The 22414-nt window shown below is 44.8% G+C and overlaps 1 pseudogene; it reads right to left on the reverse strand.

Moving 5' to 3' along the window:
* Positions 1 to 3774: 3774 nt before the first annotated feature.
* On the reverse strand, positions 3775 to 10959 carry LOC123191573 (uncharacterized; annotated as a pseudogene).
* Positions 10960 to 22414: the final 11455 nt, after the last annotated feature.

Consider the following 22414-nt stretch of genomic DNA (forward strand, 5'->3'; position numbering starts at 1 on the left):
CGCTGTTCCATCGCCATCTCCATCCTTTGGAGTGTCCACCATATATATGTCATATGACGAGGTGGCCTTCCAATGCCTTACAGGTGCTGGTTCTTGTTCGTCTCCTGCATCGTCATCCATGTCGTCGATGTCTTCGGAGTCGAAGTCAAGCATGTCGGTTAAGTCATCGACAGTGGCTATGAAGTGGGTGGTGGGTGGGTTTTGAATTTCTTCATCGTCCGTATCCCAACCTTGCTGACCGTAGTCCGGCCAGGGCTCTCCTGATAAAGAGAGAGACTTTAGGGAATTCAGGAGGTCGCCGAAGGGCGAGTGCTGAAAGATGTCCGTGGCGGTGAACTCCATTATCAGCTCCCAATCGGATTCGATCGGCAGGGGCGCGGGGGGCTCGAAGTTCGGAGAGGAATCCGGCTCCTCGGAGTCACAGGCCATGCGGAGTGCGGGGCTGGAGTTCGGCTCGATCACCTCTGAGATCGCAGCCCCTGAGGCAGCATCCAAGTGGCTGTGGCTCGAATCCATCGAAGATCAAGTCCCCGCGGATGTCAGCCGTGTAGTTTAGGCTTCCAAACCTGACCTGATGGCCAGGGGTGTAACTTTTGATCTGCTCAAGGTGACCAAGCGAGTTGGCCCGCAGTGCGAAGCCGCCGAAGACGAAGATCTGTCCGGGGAGAAAAGTCTCACCCTGGACTGCATCGTGGTTGATGATCGAAGAAGCCATCGGGCCTGAAAGCGATGACACAGAGGAACTCTCAATGAAAGCACCAATGTCGGTGTCAAAACCGGCGGATCTCGGGTAGGGGGTCCCGAACTGTGCGTCTAGGCCGGATGGTAACAGGAGACAAGGGACACAATGTTTTACCCAGGTTCGGGCCCTCTTGATGGAGGTAAAACCCTACGTCCTGCTTGATTAATATTGATGATATGGGTAGTACAAGAGTAGATCTACCACGAGATCAAGGAGGCTAAACCCTAAAAGCTAGCCTATGGTATGATTGTTGTATGATGAAGTTGTCCTACGGACTAAAACCCTCTGGTTTATATAGACACCGGAGAGGGTTAGGGTTACACAAAGTCGGTTACAATGGTAGGAGATCTTGAATATCCGCATCGCCAAGCTTGCCTTCCACGCCAAGGAAAGTCCCATCCGGACACGGGACGGAGTCTTCAATCTTGTATCTTCATAGTCCTGGAGTTCGGCTGAAGGTATAGTCCGGCTACCCGAACACCGCCTAATCCAGGACTCCCTCACCAAGCTTATGAAAATGCCAAGTTGTTTAAAGAAAAAGTTAAAAGATGGCATGACAAAAGGATACAAAAGCGTGAGTTTAATGTAGGTGATTATGTATTGCTATACAACTCTCGTTTAAGATTTTTTGCAGGAAAACTTCTCTCTAAATGGGAAGACCCCTATGTTATCGAAGAGGTCTATCGTTCCGGTGCCATAAAAATCAACAACTTCGAGGGCACAAATCCAAAGGTGGTAAACGGTCAAAGAATTAAACATTATATCTCAGGTAATCCCATAAATGTTGAAACCAATATTATTGAAACTGTAACCCCGGAGGAATACATAAGAGACACTTTCCGGAACATTTCAGACTCCGAAAAGGAATAGGTATGTGGTACGGTAAGTAAACCGACTCCAAAACAATTTTAAGGCAATATTTCTCCATTTTGGAATATTTAGAAAAATAGAAAAATAAGTAGCAGTCCGGGAAGGACACGAGGGCCCATGAGGGTGGTGGGCGCGCCCTACCCCCTGGGCGCGCCCCCCTACCTCGTGAACACCTCGTGTGCCTTCCGGACTCCGTTTTCTTGCACGATACATATTTTGGTCGGTAAAAAATCATTATATGACCTCCCGAAGGTTTTGACTCCTGTATCATGCAAACCTCCTCTGTTCTTGTTTTGAGCTGTTTTCTGTCAGGGTTATCCAAGCTAGGCATCATGTCGTCTCCCTCCTCCAACAATGGTGACAACGATGCTTGGCTAATGAAGATAGATCTGAAGAGGGAAGAACCCACGAGGGTCAACAAGGATGAAAGGATCAAGAAGGCCACGGAGGATCAAGCTCTAGTAGCAAAAGACATCCTTCAAATTGATCATAACCTTCTTACCTCAACTGATATCGAAGCTTTCAAGATGATTGAGTTAGCTCGTATACAAAACAAGTATCTCACACAAGAAAATATTTTGTTGAAGGAGCATATTATCGCACTCAAGGGCATTATTCCCAAGCTGGAGGACCTCTTACGCTTGATGTGCGATTATCCGTCACCTCTACCTTCTTCACCAACCAAGGAGATATAATCACATGGGTATGGGCACTCCCCTTGGCAACTGCCAAGCTTGGGGGAGGTGCCCCGGTATCGTATCACAATCACAACTCCTATCTTTACCGTTTTTCTTAGTTCGATCGTATTAGTAGTATCTTGATCTAGTAGAATAAAGTTCATGGCATGATATAGTTTTGAGTTTGCTTTATGATCTCTCTATGTAATCGAGTCCGTGAGCTATATATAATAAAGATTAGTGTTGAGTCAAGGGCTAGATTATTTTGCCGTGATCTTGGGTGAATAAAAGAAAAGAGAAAAAGAATAAAAATAAACAAAAAGTTCATATTGATCTTATTGAGAGTAATGACTTCACATAGAAAGAGTATGATGATTAAAAGTTGTTGGGAGTTGGCAGACATAGCTTTGGTCATTGTTGCAATTAATAGGAACTAATAAGGAAAAAGAGAGGTTTTCACATATAGATATATTATCATTGACATCTTTTATGATTGGGAGCACTCATTAAAATATGACATGCTAAAGAGTTGATGTTGGACAAGGAAGACAACGTAATGAGTTATGTCTTTCTTATATCTGAGATAAAGTATGTTGTCATCGATCCTCTAACTTGTTGATCTTGCCTTTCCCCCTCATGCTAGCCAAATTCTCAGCACCAAGTAGAAATAATACTTGTGCTTCCAAATACCCTTAAACCAGTTTTGCCATGAGAGTCCACCATATCTACCTATGGATTGAGTAAGATCCTTCAAGTAAGTTGTCATTGGTGCAAAGCAATAAAAATTGCTCTAAATATGTATGATTGATTGGTGTGGGAGAAATAAGCTTTATACGATCTTGTGCTGTGGAAGTAATAAAAGCGACGGACTGCATAATAAAGGTTCATATCACAAGGGGCAATATAAAGTGACGCTTTTTCGCATTGAGATTTTATACATCCAACCATAAAAGTGCATGGCAACCTCTGCTTCCCTCTACGAAAGGCCTATCCTTTATTATTATCTTCTACCTTATGCAAGAGTCATGGTGATCCTCACCTTTTCTTTTTCATTTTATCCTTTGGCAAGCTCAGCATGTTGGAAAGAACATGATATATATATCTAATTGGATGTAGGGGAGCATGAACCATTATTGTTGACATTACCCTTGAGGTAAAAGGTTGTGGGGCAAAACTATAAGCCCCTATCTTTCTCTGTGTCCGATTAAAACCCCGTAACCACAAGTATCGCGTGAGTGTTAGCAATTATGGAGGACTAAATGATAGTTGAGTATGTGGACTTGCTTTTTAGCTCTGACATAGACTCTTTCCGATGTTATGATAAATTGCAATTGCTTCAATGACTGAGATTATAGTTTGTCGGAGCCCAATAAGGTTTATGATTTATACTCTTGCATTGTGAATAGATCATCACTTGAACATAAGTAATCATATGACAAAATCTATATATGTTGCTGTTATGAGAATAAACATGATGCTTTCATGTCCGTATTTTATTTTTATCGACGCCTCTACTTCTAAACATGAGGACATATTTATTGTTATCGGCTTTTCGCTTGAGGACAAGCAAGGTCTAAGCTTGGGGGAGTTGATACGTCCATTCTGCATCATGCTTTTATATTGATATTTATCGCATTATGGACTGTTATTTCACTTTATGTCACAATACTTATGGCTATTCTCTCTTATTTTACAAGGTTTACATAAGGAGGGAGAATGCCGGCAGCTGGAATTCTGGGCTGGAAAAGGAGCAAATATTAGAGACCTATTCTGTGCAACTCCAAAAGTCCTGAAACTCCACGGAACGTCTTAAAATAAATAAAGAAAAATCCTCGCCAAACATGAAGGCCAGGGGGCCCACACCCTTCTCACGAGGGTGGGGGGCGCCCCCCCTAGGGCGCGCCCCCGTACCTCGTGGGCCCCCTGGTGGCTCTCCGATGTCCATCTTCTCCTATATGAGGTCTTTCGATGAGAAAAAATAAAGAAGGGACTTTTCGGGACGAGACTCCGCCGCCACGAGGCGGAACCTTGGCGGATCCAATCTAGAGCTCCGGCAGAGCTGTTCTGCCGGGGAAACTTCCCTCCGGGAGGGGGAAATCATCACCAACGTCATCACCAACGCTCCTCTCATCGGGAGAGGGCAATCTCCATCAACATCTTCACCACCACCATCTCATCTCCAAACCCTAGTTCATCTCTTGTATCCAATTCTTGTCTCAAAGTTGGGGATTGGTGCTAGTAGGTTGCTAGTAGTGTTGATTACTCCTTGTAGTTGATGCTAGTTGGTTTAATTGGTGGAAGATCATATGTTCAGATCCTATATGCATATTATTACCCCTCTGATTATGAACATGAATATGCTTTGTGAGTAATTACGTTCGTTCCTGAGGACAGGGGAGAAGTCTTGCTATGAGTAGTCATGTGAATTTGGTATTCGTTTGATATTTTGATAAGATGTATGTTGTCTAGCCTCTAGTGGTGTTATGTGAACATCGACTACATAACACTTCACCATTATTTGGGCCTAGAGGAAGGCATTGGGAAGTAATAAGTAGATGATGGGTTGCTAGAGTGACAGAAGCTTAAACCCTAGTTTATGCATTGCTTCGTAAGGGGCTGATTTGGATCCATATGTTTCATGCTATGGTTAGGTTGACCTTAATACTTTTGTTGTAGTTGTGAATGCTTGCAATAGAGGTTAATCATAAGTGGGATGCTTGTTCAAGTAAGAACAACACCCAAGCACTGGTCCACCCACATATCGAATTATCAAAGTATCGAACGCGAATCATATGAACATGATGAAAACTAGCTTGACGATATTCCCATGTGTCCTCGGGAGCGCTTTTCCTATTATAAGAGCTAGTTCCGGCTTGTCCTTTGCTACAAAAGGATTGGGCCACCTTGCTGCACTTTATTTACTTTTGTTACTTGTTGCTCGTTACAACCTATCTTATCACAAAACTATCTGTTACCACTTATTTCAGTACTTGCAGAGAATACCTTGCTGAAAACCGCTTATCATTTCCTTCTGCTCCTCGTTGGGTTCGACACTCTTACTTATCGAAAGGACTACGATAGATCCCCTATACTTGTGGGTCATCACACATCACTTAAGCCTTGCAAGCATTGCAACTAATGAGTTAGTTGCGGGATGATGTGTTACGGAATGAGTAAAGAGACTTGCCGGTAACGAGATTGGACTAGGTATTGAGATACCGACAATCGAATCTCGGGCAAGTAACATACCGATGACAAAGGGAACAACGTATGTTGTTATGCAGTCTGACCGATAAAGATCTTCGTAGAATATGTAGGAGCCAATATGGGCATCCAGGTCCCACTATTGGTTATTGACCAGAGAGGTGTCTCGGTCATGTCTACATAGTTCTCGAACCCGTAGGGTCCGCACGCTTAACGTTCGTTGACGATATAGTACTATATGAGTTATGTATGTTGGTGACCGAATGTTGTTCGGAGTCCGGGATGAGATCACGGACATGACGAGGAACCCCGGAATGGTCCTGAGATAAAGTTTGATATATGGGATAATAGTGTTTGGTCACCGGAAGGGTTCCGGAATTCATCGGAAGGGGTTCCGGATGTTTCCCGAAATGTTTGGGTACGAGAACACTTTATTTGGGCCAAAGGGGAAAGCCCACAAGGTTTTTGGAAAAGCGCAAAAGGAAGTTTTGTGGAGTCCAGGGGCCAGACGCCAGAGTCCCTGGCGTCTAGGTCCAGACGCGGGAACCCTGGCGTCTGGCCCTGGAGTCCGAGAAGGACTCTTGCCTTTCGTGTGAAACCAACTTTGTGGAGGCTTTTACTCCAAGTTTCGACCCCAAGGCTCAACATATAAATAGAGGGGTAGGGCTAGCACCCAAGACACATCAAGAAACACCAAGCTGTGTGCCGGCAACCCCGTCCCCTCTAGTTTATCCTCCGTCATAGTTTTCGTAGTGCTTAGGCGAAGCCCTACGGAGATTGTTCTTCACCAACACCGTCACCATACCGTCGTGCTGCCGGAACTCATCTACTACTTCGCCCCTCTTGCTGGATCGAGAAGGCGAGGACGTCACCGAGCCGAACGTGTGCAGAACTCGGAGGTGTCGTGCTTTCAGTACTTGGATCGGTCGGATCGTGAAGACGTACGACTACATCAACTGCGTTGATATAATGCTTCTGTGAACGGTCTACGAGGGTACGTAGACAACACTCTCCCCTCTTGTTGCTATGCATCACCATGATCCTGTGTGTGCGTAGGAAATTTTTGAAATTACTACGTTCCCCAACAAATCCAACGGGCCGACCCCAACGGACATGCATTTCTTCCGCTTTTTGTCCATTTGGGTCGGAAAAACGGGCAGTCGCATTCGCTTTTTTATTTGGGTCCACATGTGCGCCCAACGGATGGCCTGGCGCATTTTTGCCATGTCCGCCCTAGCATTCCGTCGAACATGTAGCAGGCAACGGGGTTAACGGTGGCTAGACGGCCGATGGCTGCAGCGACACAGGCCAGGCACGGGCGCGAGGCGAGGCCGGCGGCCGGGACAAGCGTCGCCTGCTGGGCACGGCGAGGCGCGGCCTAGACGAGTGTCGCCTGCGGAGACAAGCGCCGGAGGGGAGAGGGACGAGCAAGAGGCGGTGCTCGCGACAACTGGCCCGGTACGCGACGGCGAGGTGCACGACCGCGAGCGACAGGGACAGCAGGACCATGGGCTCCGGCCCGGCGGCGCCCTTTCCCTGCGCCGCGGCGTCGCGCGGCAGCACGGCGGCCGCCTTGGCCAGCAAGTACAACACGGACGCCTGCGCCTGGTCGAGCATGGCCGGGAGGAAGGAGCGGTGCAGGGGGTCGGTGCTGGCACGGAGGTGCGCGGAGAGGAGCATGGGCGGGAGGGCGAGGTCGAGGATCACGACGAGCAGGGGCAGCGCGTAGACGAGCAGCAGCGAGGCGAGCATGGTGACGAGGAAGAAGGCCATCTTGGCCCACCGCCACGGCCGCGCCCACGCGGGCTCTCGGCCCCGTGCTTATGCGCCAGCGCCAGCGGAAACTTCTACTCCTGCAGCAGCTCGTCGGGGCTACAGTAGCTCTCGCCCGTCCGCGCCCTGCACGCCCCTCGTGCTGCGCGCCCGTAGCAGCTCACGCCCGCCCACCCCCCGCAGCATCCCGCGCCCCAGTTGCACCCCCTAGCAGCCCGCGCCCTTCTCCGGCGCTGCCCCGGCTCCGGCCCTTCTCCGGCACTATCCCGCGGCGTGGTTGGTGGTCTGGAGCAGGGTGGGTGGGTGGGTGGGAGAAGAGAAAGGAAAGGAGGAGAGAGATGGGATGGATGGTTGGATGACATATGGGCCACGCAGCATATGCAGTGGGTAGAAGCGGATGAGAAGAGCAAAGAAAATGTCCGCTTTGTGTCCGCCGCTGATCCAAATGTGTCCTAAATTTGAGACGGAAATGGGTCCGTGCGGACGCAAAATGAAAATGGGTCTCTGCGTTGGGCAGTCGTTTTTGTCCACACAGACTCAAACAGACATGGATGAACGAAATGGATCGACTCATTGGAATTGCTCTAAGCCACTGGATGGACCGAATGCACTTGGCATACAAGCAGGAGCGTCGTGTCACTGTACTGGTGCCATCATCAATACTGCCAATTGCCAAATATGCTATGCTAGTACTTGTGCCGAGCACTGTTGCCGGGTCTTCACTGTATGACCATCATCACCATTTCGATCTGCATGCTCTTGGGTACTTCTTGATTAATCTGTGAGCTAGCAGACGTGCATGATGCAAGTGATCAATTACACATGCATGCACGTTTGATTAGTGACAACTCTTTTTGCAGGCAAATTGGAGAGCTTTATTCAAATAAAAGCATTGTTGGAACAGTCAGCCAAGAGGCTGGTTACCAAGAAGCTTGGAGTTTCCTCTAGCCAGCTATCCGTAACATCCAGTGCACAAGCACGTTTAGCACATAGATGCGCCAGGAGATTAGTTGATCTACTTACATGACAAATATCAAAAGATGTAAAATAAGTACTGAGCTCTTCTATCTCATCTAATAAGTAGGCCACAATAGAACGAGAATTGTGATGAGAATTCCAGAGTGTCACCAACTCCGAGCAGTTCACTTCCATTAACACATGGGAGAAGCCTTGGAGAGAAGCAAAGAGAACACCATCGCGCAAGGAAAGGCCTTCCGTAATGAGGGGATCAGTGATCCCCGAATAAGGCTTGCACCACACACCAAGTAGGGCAGAGGGAGAGCGTGCAACTCCTCCCGCACCACCCCGACCGAGCGCCAGGTTCAGCCCGCCATCAGTGTTAATCTTGACAAAACCCTCATTGGGCGGGCGCCATCCAAAGCCAGGCAAAACATGTGTATCTTTGTGTGGAAGATGAAGGAGTGCAATGGCCTCCTTAGTGGCTCGTATGGTAGAAACAGGGTCTCTGCCCTCTTCACCATGCTTGATACGGTTCTTGGAGTGCCAAATGGACCACATGATGGTTGTGATCAGTGCTCGATCATCAGAAGAAAAACTTGGAGCACAAGTGATGTCCCGCGCCCATGACTCAGGATGAAGGTTGGGAAGCCGTAGTCCAAACCACGCACATGCTTCTTCCCAAAAGCTTTGAGCATGTGGACATTGTAAAAGTACATGTTTCAGATCCTCATCCATCGTTAGACATACTTTGCATTGACAAGCCTCCGCAATATGGCGATGTTTGAGTGTTGTTTCATCAGGAAGAATCCCACGAAGCACTCTCCACCAGAACACTCTAACTTTTGGTATAACATTCAACTTCCACAGGGCTTTCCACAGGTCCCGGTAGCCATCCCTTCCTCTAGAGCCAAACGCTCGTTATTAGTCACAAGAGAGCGGTACGCCGTTTTCACAGTGTAGTTGCCTGATTTTTCGAATGCCCAAGCAGGGAAATCATTACCTCCACCCGACCGGATAGGAATGTTAAGAATGGCCACAGCATCAGAAGCAATGAAGTTATCTCTGATCAAATCATGTCTCCAAGACCAGCTATCATAATCAATAAGCTCTAAGACTAACTGAATGTTAGTGTTTGGCGGTCGTGAAATAGGTGTCATGTTGATCGTCCCCGGGATCCATTTATCTGTCCAAACCGATATAGAACTGCCATCTCCAACACGAGTGATCAAACCCGGTCGTAAGGCTTCCCTTCCTGCTATGATCGCCTTCCAAGTGGCCGAGACCGACTTGGGTGCAGAGGCATACATGAAATCTGTGTCGGGGAAGTAGCAACCTTTCAACACTCTTGCACACAGGGAATTTGGATTCGTCAAAAACCGCCAGCCATGCTTACCCAGCATAGCAAGATTAAAGAGATGAGTATCTCCGAATCCCATTCCCCCCTTGCACTTGGGTGTCGCCAATTCTTTCTAGGACACCCAATGCAAAGCCTTCTTGTCAAGAGAATTGCCCCAAAAGTATTTAGCCATGGGTGAAGTTAAGCTCTTGCAAACTTTCTTGGTAAGTAGAAAGGTACTCATAGGATATGTGGGAATAGCTTGAGCTATTGATTTTAACAAAGTGTCGCGCCCCGCATAAGCTAGTGGCCTCTCTGACCATCCCTGGATTTTTTACCGTATCCTTTCGCTGATATGATCAAAAGTCCCACTCGTGATCCGCCCAACAGCTGTGGGTAGACCTAGATACTTTTCACTGAAAGCTTCTACTTGAATGTTCAGAGTAGCATTCAAGACTTGCCGCAGATCTGATGGTGTGTTGGTGCTGAAATATATTGAGCTTTTGTCTCTATTGACACACTGACTCTAAGCTTCACCATAAATTCTGAGAATTTCATTCAAACGGATAGCACTCAAATTGTTTGCATTGATGAAGATGAGGCTGTCATCCGCAAATAAAGATGGGTGACCCACGGAGAACGATAGCTCACCTGCAGCCCCCTGTCAACAACTCCTCCATTGTAGTATTTCAACAATGAGGAAAGGCCTTCAGCACACAACAGAAATAAATATGGTGACACAGGATCACCTTGTCGAAAGCCCCTCGTTGGTGTGAAATATGGTAGTAGCTCTCCATTAACACGAATTAAGAACCGTACAGAGGAGACACACTTCATGATTAGTCTAATGAAGCTAATGCTAAAACCGAGACGTGACAGTATTGCTTCAAGATAATGCCACTCTACACAATCATAAGACTTCATCATATCGAGCTTAACCGCATAAGAAAATTATGCCCCTTATTCCTTCTTTTCATCGTGTGTATACTTTCATAAGCAACTAGCACATTATCTGTAATAAGGCGTCCCGGGATGAAGGCGCTTTGTTCTTCACTGATGATTAGATCCATCATGTTTCTCAACCGATTTGTTATAGCTTTGGCTGCAATCTTGTACAAGACCGGACACAAAGTAATAGGTCGATACTATGAGATCAATTGCGGATGGCGTACCTTGGGGATTAGAGTAATAGATGTATCGTTCAGCCCCGCTGGTAACTCACCTCCTTTGAGAAAGTCCAGAACTGCCAGCGTCACATCAGCGCATAGCAAATCCCAATGGCATTGATAAAACCCTGCAGTAAAGCCATCTACTCCAGGGGCTTTGGAGGGCGCCATCTGGAATAGCGCCACCCTCACCTCTTCAGCAGTGTAAGGCTTAATGAGATCATCGTTCATGGCCTGGGTTATTTTCACATGCACATGCGATAAAGTGACTAGCATCCGAGAAACCTTGCGTTAGGTACATATTTTGATAGAATGCTTGCACTTCCAATTTATCCTCCTCTTCAGACTTATAAACCGAGCCATCCGCTCGTCGAAGGCACGAGATTTTATTGATCCGTTTACGTTGTGCCGCTTGAGCCTGAAAATAGGATGTATTTCAGTCGCCATCACGAAGCCAGGGAACCCTGGAGCGCTCTCGGAGCCACGCCTCTTCTTGGTGTAAAGCCTCCTTCAGCTTCTGAACAATACGCTTCTCCTCTGTTGGGCCCGAGCCAATTGACCAGCATCGAATTCGGTCTAGCCTCTTCTGCAGTTGTCGAACCCCAGGGTTCAAGGGTGGCTTGTAATGTTCCCAAGGCCGATGCAATCCCTTGAAGCTCTGGCGTACGTTGTATGCCCCGCCATGTATCCTCAACTATGCGGTCATAATCCACATGAGTCTGCCAAATGTTCTCATACCGAAATTGCTTCTTTGCCCGTGACCTACCAGGCATATGCAGTTTTATTTTTGCAACCACAAAGCAATGATCAGACTCCACCGATGGAAGGTGTCTAACTCTGATGTGCTGAAAGTGTTGCTTGAACTCTTCGTTCGCAAAAACCCTATCCAGTCTGGCCTTGACATTTGACTCGCCACTTTGGCGATTGTCCCAAGTGTAGGCAGTACCCGACCAACCAAGATCCTGAAGAGAAACCTCATCCACTATCTCCCTGAAAGCACACATCTGCCTCTCCGACCGCGCTGCTCTACTGAAGTGTTCGGAAGCATACAAAGTTTCATTAAAGTCTCCCATACACAACCATGCCGCATGTGGTAGTGCATGGAGAGTACGAAGGGACTGCCAGCTTTGTGTACGATCTTCATCTCTAGGCACCCCGTAAAAGCTAGTGAACCGCCATGTTGAGGAAACTTGATCATTACTTTGGACAACCACATCGATATGGCACTGACTATAGTTTTTTAGCTTGACGATAACATCTCGAGACCAGAAAAGACCAATGCCGCCACTAAGGCCGACACTGTCTACATCAAAACAACCTCCAAAACCAAGAGTGTATTTTAAATTCTCAACTCTTTTTGCATTGATTTTAGTTTCCATAACAAAGAGAAGAGTGGGTCCTTCTAGCTTCACAATACTGCGAAGCTCTCGAACTGCCTCGGGGTTCCCAAGCCCCCGGCTGTTCCAGCTCAAGCAACTCACTGGGACTGACAGGACTGCGGAGCGATCTCTGCCGAATTATCAGGAGTGGGCTTCTTCTTTTTCTGCTCGCGAACAAAATCCTCCCCATCAGTATCATTGCTAGCTGAAGTTGGATCCTCATCAGTTTTACTAGTGCCAATTCCATCTGCATCCGATCCTCCCCCGGTGAGAAGCAAGGTCTTCGCCACCGGCCTATAAACTTGGTTTGGGGCCTCCTTACGTTTCGTCTGTGGCTTGTTATTATGGGGGGAGATCACCTCCTCTCCGGTGTCCTTGTCGGTGCTAGAGTTTCTCGTCGTTGGTTTGCTATTCGCATCAGACTTCGACTCCCTGGAAGATCCGTTATTATAGGCTTGCTTCCTTGATTCGTTCGGTGCATGGAGCGTAGGACCGAACGGAAGCTCCCCTTTATCATCTCTAGATCCTGGTGTTGGACAATAGAGATCAGAGTGCCCCAATCTGCCGTAGGAGAAGCAAAAATACGATACCTGCTCATATTGAATATCATACATATCCACCTTTTTCCTCCTTGTAGAATCTATCAAAATCCACCTTCTAAGTGGCTTGATAACATCAATGGAGATCCTTGCACGCAAGAACCCCCCATTGTGATCAAACTTGACTTGTTGCGCGTGTATATCCATCTGTTTAGCAATTGGCATCCACCACAATTTATCCCTCAAGTTGTAGGGTAGATTGATAACCCTAGCCCAGATATGCAGCCTATCAAACTTTACCTCATCAGGCCTCATGCAATCATCAAACTCTGCCAGAATCACAGCATGCTTGTTGATGTGCCATGGCGATCCTCCCCGAACTTGGTCTCTATCTTGTTGGTTCTCAAATTCTGCCACAAATAGGTTTAGCCCCACTGAGCGGAACTGCAGACCTCGTGGATTACCCCATGCCGGACGAAGCGCGTTGGTGATGGTTTGGAACTGCACTTTATGTCTGTAATCACACATTCACACCGATCACGGAGCGTACGTCGCCGCTCGTAATTGCACTGCACGGTTGGTTTTCCATTTATTATAGGATTATAAGGGCATCCTCAACGCCGACCCTCAAATCACGCGCATACGTCCGGATCGATCCAACTCAGGTATTGTCGGACCTTCATAACCTACTTCCCCTTGCTTTGCATCCGCACCCTACTTCTGACACCACTGTTGCTTTGCATCCGACCCTTCTTCCCCTTGCTTTGCATCCGCACCCTACTTCCGACATCACCGTTGTACCTCTCCGGCCACCACACAGGTATTGTCGGACCTTCGTAACCAGCACCGAGACTCCCGCTCGCCTTTTACGACGGCGTCGTCCAACCAGGACATGCCCGTAGTCACGTAAACTCCGCGTCCATGGCGAACACCATGCTCGGTAGGCGAATGCACATTGCACCCTACGACATGCACATCATCCAACAACGCAATATGAAGTCGTTATCGTATTGATGAAACACCATCCAGACCATCTTCACCAAGTTTTGTGACGCGATTGCTCGGCTGGAGGCAAGGTGGCCATTGCGCGGCAGCGGAGGAGATCCTAAGTTTTGCTTCTTCATGCTTAACTTGTTGACTGAATCACTCGTTCACTCAATGTTGCTCTACACATTCTGTAGCTTGTACGTGTTGTTGTGTGATACATCCATTTTGCATCATGCTTTTGTATCGATATCTATTGCATTATGGGCTGTTATTACACATTATGTCACAATTCTTATGCATATTCTCTCTTATTTTACAAGGTTTACGTAAAGAGGGAGAATGCCAGCAGCTGGGATTCTGGGCTAGAAAAGGAGCAAATATTAGAGACCTATTCCGCACAGCTCCAAAAGTCCTGAAACTCCACGGAAGACATTTTCCAAATATATAAAAAATACTGAGAGCAAGAACTTCACCAGGGGGCCACTCCCTGCCCACGAGGGTGGGGGCGTGCCCTACCCTCCTGGGCGCGCCCCCTACCTCGTGGGCCCCCTGATGGCCCTCCGGTGACCATCTTCTGCTATATGAAGTCTTTCGACGGGAAAAAAATAAGAAGCCATCTTCTCGGATGAAACTCCGCCGCCACGAGGCGGAACCTTGGCGGAACCAATCTAGGGCTCTCGCGTAGCTGTTCTGTCGGGGAAACTTCCCTCCCGAAGGGGGAAATCATCGTCATCGTCATCACCAACACTCCTCTCATCGGGAGAGGGCAATCTCCATCAACATCTTCACCAGCACCATCTCCTCTTAAAACCCTAGTTTATCTCTTGTATCCAATTCTTGTCTCCAAGTCTGGGATTGGTGCTAGTAGGTTGCTAGTAGTGTTAATTACTCCTTGTAATTGATGCTAGTTGGTTTAATTGGTGGAAGATCATATGTTCAGATTCTATATGCATATTAATACCCATCTGATTATAAACATGTTTATGCTTTGTAAGTAGTTACTTTTGTTCCTGAGGACATGGGAGAAGTCTTGCTATTAGTAGTCACGTGAATTTGGTATTCGTTCGATATTTTGATGAGATGTATGTTGTCTCTCCTCTAGTGGTGTTATGTGAACGTCGACTACATGACACTTCACCATTATTTGGGCCTAGAGGAAGGCATTCAGAAGTAATAACTAGATAATGGGTTGCTAGAGTGACAGAAGCTTAAATCCTAATTTATGCGTTCCTTCATAAGGGGCTGATTTGGATCCATATGTTTCATGCTATGGTTAGGTTTACCTTAATACTTTTATTGTAGTTGCGGATGCTTGCAATAGAGGTTAATCATAAGTGAGATGTTTGTCCAGGTAAGGGCAGCACCCAAGCACCGGTCCACCCACATACCAAATTATCAAAGTACCGAACGTGAATCATATGAACGTGATGAAAACTAGCTTGACGATATTCCCATGTGTCCTCGGGAGCGCTTTTCTCTATATAAGAGTTTGTCCAGGCTTGTCCTTTGCTACAAAAAGGTTTGGGCCACCTTGCTGCACTTTATTTACTTTTGTTACTTGTTACTCGTTACAAATTATCCTATCACAAAAACTATCTGTTACCACTTATTTTAGTACTTGCAGAGAATACCTTGCTGGAAACCGCTTATCATTTCCTTCTGCTCCTTGTTGGGTTCGACACTCTTACTTATCGAAAGAACTACGATAGATCCCCTACACTTATGGGTCATCATTGTGATGTACCACGAGATAGAGGGACGGCTATTTAGGTACATACATTGTTGGATGAAACTGAAGGGGGAGTATGTGTCGGAAGACATGATCCGCTCATGAAAAACTTGTTGAACATTCGGTTAATCTCGCTGAATTTGAACTAGTGTAGTACCAGACTATTTGCATGCTATGTATGGATGATTTGCACTATTTTCTATCAGAATTTTGATGAATTCCATCGTGTTTGATGAATTTTGTCTGGTTTGCCGAAAACCTGACTTAAAATGTATGCCAATAGCGTTGGATGGCCGGCTCCTGCATCCGTGTCCATGGACAGGTTCCCCCTACCAGCGGACGGATGAGTGAGTAAATTTGCGGGTCAACGTTGGAGATGCCCTAACCAAGTGAATGGCATCAGACCCGTGGGAAAGAACAAAAGAGTGGAGGGCGAAGAGGAAAAAGGGAAACTCCTATTCATCGACCTACCCGCTCAATATGCAGGAAACACGCACATCCCTCGCCCCGCACATTTTCTAGGCCGGCCCATGTGCGGGGAGGGACGCCCTGTTTTTCTACCTTTTATCTTTTCATTTTTTCCTTCTTTAATATAATTCAGGATTTCAAAGAAGTTTCAAATTTTAAAAAATAGTGAAATTTTTAAAAAATATTTGAGAATCATAATATGTTTGTGATTTCATAAAATGTTCATGATTTTATGGATTCAAAAAATGTTTGTGATTGTGAAAAAATGTTTGCATACTCAAAAAAATTCATGATTTTATGGATCCAAAATTTTTTTGTGATTGAGAAAAAATGTTTGCGTACTCAAAAAATGTTCATAATTATCAAAAACCACAGCATATTCAAAATATGTTCACGAATTTTAAATAATATTCACAAATAAAAAAATCTTCATGATTTTTAAAAAAATCATAGTATTCAAGAAATGTCTGCGAATTAAAAAATTCAAAATTAAGAAAAGTACATCTATTCGAAAAATGTTCATGAATTAGAAAAATATCAAAACAAAAAAATGTTCATGACTTCCAAAAATTGTTCCCAAAATTCGAGAATTTTTCACCCATTAAAAATGTTAACAATTTAAAAAATCACAAATTCAAAAAATGTTCATGATTTTGAATAATGACATTTGTGCAGTCTCATGTGGACCACGACAGATGAGGTTCATGATTTTAAAACAACAGCGTATTCAAAAACAATCATAAATTTGAAATAATATTAGAAAATTAAAATTGTGTTCATGTTTTTTTTGTAAAAATGTGCCCGAAGTTCAAGAAATGCTTGAGAATTTAAAAATTGTTTCATAATTCAAAAAAACATCAATTAAAAAAATGTTCATGAATTTAAAAAACTGTCAAAACAAAAAAATTGTTTGTGAATTCCAGAAATTTTTCCCAAATTTCGAGAAATGTTCACCTATTAAAAAATATTCACAAATTTAAAAAGTGTTCACGATTGCAAAGAATGGGATGTGTACAGTCTCATGTGGACCACAGCAGGTTGGGCTCGAGACAGTCTGGCCGACATGTCATGTTTCTTCTTGAAAGCATCATGAAATTTATCCTTGTGTTAAAACTATAAATCCCATTGATGGTAGTGATACTCAATCTTCGAGCAGCAGTTCTCCTCCCAGCAGCAAGTACGTACGTGTTCGCCTCTAAGGCCTTGTACAATGGGAGGTGCTTAGACAGATGCTTAGAAAAATAAATCGGGTTTTTCTGAAGCGCCGGTGCCTATTTCTACAGAAGAGACGCTTAGTTAAGTGTCTATCCTGTACAAATAAGCACCGATGTTTAAAAAAGGTTTGATTTATTTCTCTAAGCACCTCCTCTAAGCACCTTCCATTGTAGAAGGCCTAATTGTGCCTCCGAGCTCTTTGCATAGCCTCAACAAAATCGAGAGGGCATTGCTCCGTGAGTACGTTTGTGACCTTGCAATGTTTCGTCCGGACTCCGAGCAGTAAAACAACTGGTCTAGTGGTGGCGCCAATTGGCAACACTGACCGATCGCTTAATGTAGATCACACAAACTACGAGATTTATCCCAAGAGATTATTGATCACTGGAATAAAGCGATTAAGTAACAGCCAGTGGTACTGTATCTGTATGCGTGCTGAGCACGACGGGTGCACAGTGAGGCAGCGACGGATGGTGTGGAGGTGGAGAAAGTCAGCTCAGACATCACGCTGTCGACGGTTTTGTCGAGGGGAATCTAACACCACGCTGTCGACGCGACGGTGCCCGCGGCCGGTCGGTCGGTGCCGCCGCCATCCGTTGCTCCGCGCACGAAATCGGCGGAGGTCGCGCTCCGGTCGACGTACCCTGGCGCGCGCGCCCTCCCGTGCCTCCCCGCTCGAGCCACTACAGTCGACAGTGCGAGTTATCGATCGATCGTTGTTTGGGGATGCATGCAATCGGCCAGGAGGTCATGCACGCACCATGTTCTTTGTGGTTCGAGATCGCCCTGCCGGTCGATCTGTCTATCATTCTCGTCTCGGTCATGCACACATAGATCTTTGCTGTCGAATTATTATTGACCTGATCGGCCATTTCATGATGGGAGAGCATTCGATGTAGAAGCACTGCACATCCCAGTACGTGTGTACATACGTACGCATGTGGGGAGGCACGTGCCTGCATGACCCTAGCTCGCTGTACTCGATCTCGATTCAGGAGCAAACTTGTATGGTGTACATGGGCCCTCCCTCGGAGCTATATTCGCCTCCCAATTGCCTCTAATGATCGTGCTACGTACAGTGCTGTCTCATCGAGCGACTGAGACAAAATAAGATACAAGCCACATACCCAAAGCACGACAACAGCACCACACTATCACATGGAGAGTTATGCTTTTTTTTTAGAAAAGAAAAAAGGAGAGTTATGCACGGCCGAGGCCTATACGGCGGTTGGGCCAGCTCCCTCATGGCCCACACAGCGTCTCGTCGGCCCTGTAGGTTCCTACCCGCTGGGCACTGCCAAAGTGCCAATGTGCTTCGTTGCCTCCCTGCCATGCCTGTCTCACAATCACAGCTAGCTCCGATTTGTTGAAGCTTCGTGATGACTGCAGTTGAAAAACTGACATATAAGCAGGGCCGATGGGAAGATGGAGAAAGCCGTGGGCAGTAGAGTTTTCTACAAATACAACAAAAAAAGTGATAGAGTATCCAGTTAAATAAACATTTTTGTGCAACCTTTGTTGCTGCAATGCCGTGCACATGCTAAACTTTTTTTAATGGTAAAAGATTTGCCACATCTATAATCTTCTATATCTAAATAGCTAGCCCCACTAACCTATTTCTCTCAACATGCAAGCATGCCACCTCATCAAGCAACATGCATTAGAAAAGACCCACTTCAGCATTCAATGAGTCATAGGAAAAGGTTGACTTCAACATTCAAACATGCATGATATATTTAATAAATATTTTACAAAAATACAATAATCAAACACAACAAACCATATGTATTTTTAGATTTAGCTCACATATTATTTCTTCGAATATTCTTATTTCCATAAAAGTATTAATATCTTAGAAAAATATTGCAAAATAATCCTGCAACAACGTGCGGGGCATCATCTAGTATCTAAATAGTTCATCCCCATTATCTTATTTCTCTTAACATGCAAGCTATCCACATCATCCTACATGCCCCACACATTTCACATCAAAAAAAAAACTCCAACAAATCATGCTACACTTGACATGCAAGGTATCCACGTCATCCCACATGCCCCACACATTCCACCTTAGAAAAAAAAACTAATTGATCATGAGATGCAGCTTTTATTTACTCCTCGATCGTTTGCTCTTTAGACACCACTTTTATTTAGCAGAAAGGATCAGCCACCCCTCTATCCTTTTTTTGACAGCACCTCGATCCTTCTATTTAGCACAAATGATCAGCCATCCCTCATCGGTTGCTCTTCCATCTTCTATTGTAAGTGAGGTAGTCAAAGAGGTCAGGTGCATCTAACACGCTGCTTTGATCTACACATCTCATCATGTCCCGTCCCTTCCTCTTCCCCTACATGTGTATCTTCCTCCGTCCAGTTAGGATCTAGGCAACCGAACAGGCGCTACTCCACTAACACTAGTAGAAAACAAGGGGCTTTGGTTCGGCCAGAAAAGAGCATTAATCCCGGTTGCATTACGAATCGGGACTAATGTGAGCATTAGTCCCGGTTCGAGCGGCTAGGGCACCGTACAGGCATTACTCCCGGTTCAAATGGGACCTTTAGTCTCGGTTAGTGCCACGAACCAGGACTAAAGGGTGCGATGCCCATTAGTACTGGTTTGTGCCACGAACCGGTACTAATGATGCAACTTTCAAATCCTACCCCCTGTATCGCCTTTTCTGTTTTGTAAAAAGTAAAAGAAAATGATAAAAACTTCAAAAGTTAAAATCCTTCGAGATGTAGTTATGTTACTACATCTACTGGTTAGGAAAATTTAAAAACTTCAACAAATACATGTTTTGCAAAAAGTGTAGGAAAAATATAAAACAGCTATAACTTTTGCATACGATGTCAGAAAAAAACGAATAATATATCCAAATGTTCAGCACGAAAATCCGCATCCTATTTTGATAGCCTACAGCCTATTTGCAAATTTTTAGAATCCTCAAATTTCAAAAGGAAAATTTTCATTAAATCTAGTCAAACTATGATCAAACTAATTATTCAAGAATATTAGTGTTACTAAATAATTATTCAAGAATATTAGTGTTACTAAATAATTATTCAAGAATATTAGTGTTACTAAATAATTATTTCAGTTTTTTTAAATTTTGGTCAAATCTAGTCAAATTGTGGTCAAACAATGGTCAAACTACTTATTCAAGAAATATTAGTGTTACTAAATAATTATTGTTTTTTAGAACAATAGTTTCAAACTCAAACAGTGAAATTTGTGACTTCATGCTCGAGCTAAACTCCTGAGGGTTAATAGGATTTACATCTTACTATTGTCAGGAAAACAACAAGTGCAGACTTGGAAACAAGGGAGAATAGAATCCGAAAGTTAAGCGTGCTCAGGCTGGGGGAGTGGGAGGATGTGTGACCATCCGAAAAGTTAGATGGTTTGGAATGATGAGGGGTGATTAGAGATTAAATTGAGCAGTGATGAGAGGTGATTAGAGATTAGAGGTTAAAATAATTAGAAATTTTAAAATCAGGATAATATTTCAAAAAAATCATTAAAAAAAATCCTTTAGTCCCGGTTCGTATAAGCTTGAATCAAAAAAATCGGAAAAAAGATTTGTTACCAACTGGGACTAAAGGTAGACCTCCAGACAGCAGCCACGTGGAGGGCCTTTAGTCCCGGTTCATATAAGAACCGGGACTAAAGGGGAGGACCTTTATAATGACCCGTCCTCTAGAATCAGGATAAAAGGCTTTTTTTCTACTAGTGTAAGCGGATCCCTGGACCTCTCCTATTCGATCTATAAAGCCTTGGAAATCAAGAGCCCCTTCATAGCTCTACTCCTCTTCCGGCTGCCTCCCATCTCCACGCCCAACTTAAACTTCGTCCGAGAGTCATAGCCAACACAGCGGTCTTGCCGACATCAGTCTCGAGATGGTCGTTCAAGCCTATAGAAGCTGAAGTGTTGATCGTGTTGTCGGCGCCGTCGTCATCTTTGGTTCAAGCTAATCCAGTCCATCATCATTTTTCTTGAATTCACCCAGAAGCCAACGTACAGCCTGCGTCCCTCCATGGATTACTCCGTATGGTTGGCAGGTAATATAAGGCGATTTAGGTTATGCAATTGGCGATCCTGGAAAAGTTCATAATTTTTTTCTTGCGATCTGAAGCGATTCTACGTTCTCATATGAGCAAATCTCACGGGCCGTTCGGTTAAGCGGCCATGCATGCAATCATGCCGAACATACCATCAGCTCCCGTAAAGATAGGATCAGGCACCTAAGTTTGTTGTGTAAAGCATGCGTGTGTATCTCTCCGCTCCCCTCTGATGTACTCCCTCCGTTCCGAATTACTTGTCGCAGGTATGGATGTATCTAGATGTATTTTAGTTCTAGATACATTCATTTCTGCAACGAGTAATTTGAAACGAAGGGAGTATCTCATATAAAATTGTACCCCGGAGTGGATGGATACAAGCATGTTATCACTTTACATATTGGGAATCATATCAGGTATCCTTGGACTGCCATACCATTCTTTGCTATATTATATTCATAACGGCTGTTCTTAATTGACTGTGTCAGGGTTATTTTCGTTCTGGCTGTATTGGCTGATACAAAAAAATTCTTCTTGCAGGTTTCAGTTTTGTCTAGATGCACCATCGAACTCTGGAGTGATTGAGAGTTTTCCACTATCCGATTAATGATATTTCCTCAGATTTATTTTGGTCCTTTTTCCAAAAAATAAATGAAACGCCCATGTGTGCAGAAGCGGCTTGTATGCATGTGTGCAACGTGGATGCAAAAGGAACTTTGTGCATGAAAAATCCATATCCACGAGCCCATCAACTTCTGACCCTAGAATCCATGATTTTGACTAATTATATGAAGCACGTAGTATTGTAATCTCTGTGACGACGTCATGCATCAAGTGAGATAAATGCATGGAAAAGAATATGTCTTATACATTTACTGCTCTTGATGTGCCAATAAAATGTACTCCCACTATAAATAAATATAAGACATCTTTAATCATTAAATTAGTGATCTAAAACATCTTATATTCGTAGGGAGAGTATGAGTTTGTTCCTTATTTCCTACAGCTCCAAAAATATGGTTCTTCATTTTTAAGATGCATGGATCAGTTGAAAGGATTATGATATCTATCTACATTGAGACTATCAGATTAGTTCACACATCTAATTTCTTACCATGTGTAGTTACATTCTATACTTCACATGTAATTATGAGGGTAAAAGGTAAGGCATGTTATATCTTTTGACAGCAGAAAATAGAAAATCATTTTTGTTCATATTTATCTATCCTACTTTTTTGCATTTCTTTCTCTTTTTATAGAGGCCTCTCTTATGAACTCATCCGAGTGTTTCATATTCAATTCACATATA

This window comes from Triticum aestivum, chromosome 2A (assembly GCF_018294505.1).
Source record: "Triticum aestivum cultivar Chinese Spring chromosome 2A, IWGSC CS RefSeq v2.1, whole genome shotgun sequence".
Taxonomy (NCBI): Eukaryota; Viridiplantae; Streptophyta; class Magnoliopsida; order Poales; family Poaceae; genus Triticum; species Triticum aestivum.